The sequence below is a fragment of the Myotis daubentonii genome, chromosome X (assembly GCF_963259705.1).
Source record: "Myotis daubentonii chromosome X, mMyoDau2.1, whole genome shotgun sequence".
Taxonomy (NCBI): Eukaryota; Metazoa; Chordata; class Mammalia; order Chiroptera; family Vespertilionidae; genus Myotis; species Myotis daubentonii.
Window position 1 is genome coordinate 110,135,276 of NC_081861.1, and position 3,294 is coordinate 110,138,569.

General features: G+C 39.8%; 1 pseudogene; it reads right to left on the bottom strand.

Annotated features, from left to right (window-relative positions):
* Nucleotides 1-331: 331 nt before the first annotated feature.
* LOC132224763 (probable ATP-dependent RNA helicase DDX53) lies at nucleotides 332-2,245 on the bottom strand (annotated as a pseudogene).
* Nucleotides 2,246-3,294: the final 1,049 nt, after the last annotated feature.

Genomic DNA, 3,294 nt, shown 5'->3' on the forward strand with positions numbered 1-3,294 from the left:
AACAAGAAAAGTGCCATTGTTGTCTACTACCAAGTCTTTTAGAGAAGACACAGATGGACATGGCAGGCTATAATAGAATCTAAACTTTAACCAACACATAATATCTATTCTCCCCCCACAGAATCTCTCACTCCGTCATTTTCAAAACACTTGACTTTATTAAGGAGTTTACACACAATATTGAAAGCTTAGTGGTATTATTAAATAATCAGTTGTCTTCAAACTATCAGTATGGTTCCAATGCTTTTCAATAAGTATCTTGAACACTGCATATCTTTAACTTATCTTGAATCTTCTGGTAGTCTGGCACAACTTCTTTTCACTGCAGATCTTAATGAAACTCCTTGGGTTTTTGTTGAAATAGTTTTGATTTGTTTCCTGTGTCTCTATTTTGTTCACCTAACCAGTATTTTTTGGCCATTGTTACAAGAGCTTCTGGGATACTTTGATTTGATCTTTCCAGAATTTTAATCAATTCAGGGGCAGTCTTCCAATCATTTTTCGTCATAAGAGTAATGGACGTGCCAGTCTTTCCTGCTCTTCCAGTACGCCCTACTCTGTGTACATATTCTTCAATGTTTCTTGGGAAATCATAATTATACACATGTGTGATATCATCAACATCAAGACCTCGGGATGCTAAGTCAGTAGAAATCAGTATTTTCACATTTCCACTTCTAAAGTCATCTAATGCCTGCTCACGGTCACTCTGTTCTCTGTTTCCATGCAAGCATTGTACAGACAGGCCTTGGACACTTAAATCTCTGGATAAGTCATCAGCAACAATTTTTCTACTGACAAACACGATGACTTTGGCTTTGGGTGACAGGCTGCGTAGGAATTCTTTTATAAGAGATCGTTTTTCTTCTTCTGTGGTAACAATTATATTTTGCTTCACTGTATTTACAGCAGCTAGATCCAGAGTACCAACATAGACGATCATAGGCTCTTTCAAATCAGTTTGTGAAAGTCGACGAATGGCATCTGGCCAAGTTGCACTTGTCATAATCATTTGCCGATCTGGGCGCACATCTAATAAAATCTTCATTATCTGAGGTTGAAATCCCATGTCTAGCATCTTATCAGCTTCATCTAAGACTAAGTAGGTTATGCTTCTAAGGTTGACAAAATTATTCATTTGCAGATCATTCAGTCGCCCAGGAGTTGCAATAATGATGTCTATGTCTTTGGCAACGTCTTTTATTTATTGTCGTCTACTTCCACCACCGTATATACAAATACTTTTAAGATTTTTATATGCATACTTAGAACATTCATTTCCTATCTGGAGAGCTAATTCTCTAGTCGGTGTAAGAACTAGCATGCCGGGACCATTCCTCTGTTCTCTGGGTGTTGGTTGAGAACTGATGTGAATAAGCCCAGGCAATAAATAAGACAAAGTTTTGCCTGTTCCAGTTTGGGCGACTCCTACAAGATCTATCCCTTGTAGAACAATTGGCCACACCTGTGATTGAATTGGCGTTGGCTTTTGAAACCCTGCTTTTTGAATGTTTTTCATTATTTCAGGATAATTCTGGAAAGCGTCCTCAAATTTAATAGTTGGGTTGGGGATAGACCGTTTTTCACCATCTTTCAAATCATCACAAGTTATATTGAAATGTTCCCTTCTCCAAAGGTCTGCCTGCATTTGAGACAGAAAACTTGTTGCTTTGGATTCTATGTAAAAGTGTTTTGTAATTGGTGCTAAGTCTTCCCATCTTCTTTTCTCCCAGTCTGTCACTCTGGCCTTAATTCGATCCCAGTCGATCAATGGTCGAACTTCTCTAACAGTGTTATCTGTGGTTAAGTCTCTTGCAACAGCTGGTTGGGCTGCAGCAGTATTAACAGTGCATTCTGAATATTGGTAGTTGCTTCCTTGTCTTTCAACAATAGTCTCTGGAATTGCTTTGGCCTTTGCTTGCATATCCTTGCTGCCAAAAATGTTTACGTCTGCTTCGGAATCACCCTGTACCGGTATGATCTGTATTTTCGTGTTTGTCGTACTCTGAATGTCTCTTATGTTTGATCCGCCATGACCAATCACTGTACCAATCAGACTTATTTTTATTTTAAAAACAAGTGGAGGGCCTTGGGGGCCAGGAGCCCTAGGCTCCAGGTGGCTGGAGGAGCTGCCCCAGCTCTGGCCTCTGCCACCTCTTCCTCCCCTGCCATCTCTGTAGGCCCTGCCAGCCCTGGGATCCCTTAGGTTTGGCTCTGCCTACTTCTGCTTTGGGGCCCAGGCCATTGCTACATGGTAGAATTGGTACAGACTTATCGCCTACCACCAGTTGGGAGATGTGGCCTCAGGTCTCTTTCTCTTCAGGCTCTGGAGAAACAGACCATACTGCCTTGTAGATAGGTAGTTATATACCCGTTACCTAGGGAAACATTTAATGTGATGTCACAGAGGGATGGCCTGACCAATCACAGGCTTGGGACTAGGGTGAGGTAAGCAGGTATCTCTGAAGCAAATTTAAAGTGACACTCACTCTCAGAGGTTGAGCCTATAGGCCTTTACAGGACCTTGGGAGTGAGTGTTTCTGCAACATGGGTGTCATAGGTGCCTCCATTGCTCACTTCATGCTAATTTTAGCTCAGTTTGGGAGCAGATTTGAAGCAAGCCATGAACTTATCCACATAGTTTTGCTCTTTTTTTTAAAATAAATCAATTATTTCCACAGGAAGAAATATAGTGGATATGTTTGTTTCCTCAAATCCTTCTTCTTTTGCCAGTTACATCTTCATGGCATTTTTCTCTCTTCAGCAAAAGTTGAAGTTGCACAGAATAGGTTTGATTCTCCTTGTATGTGTAAGGACCAGTGTCAAATTCCCTTAAGGTTTCTGTTCATCAGGGTTAAATTCCTAGTTTTCTAAAATATTTCTTTTCTTTTTTTTGTTTTTTTTTTGTTTTTTTTTTGTTTGTTTTTGGTGGCTGTAGGCCTGTCATATATGGCTTTTATTATGTTGAGGTATGATCCTTCTACTCCCGCCTTGCTGAGAGTTTTTATCAAAAATGGGTGTTGGATTTTGTCAAATGCTTTTTCTGCATCAATTGATATGACCATGTGTTTTTTTTTTTCTTTCAATTTGTTTATGTGATGTATCACGTTTATTGATTTGCGGATATTGTACCATCCTTGCATCCCTGGGATAAATCCTACTTGGTCATGGTGTATGATCTTTCTGATGTACTACTGGATCTGATTTGCTAAGATTTTGTTGAGGATTTTGGCATCTATGTTCATGAGGGATATTGGCCTGTAACTCTCTTTCATTGTGTTGTCTTTACCTGGT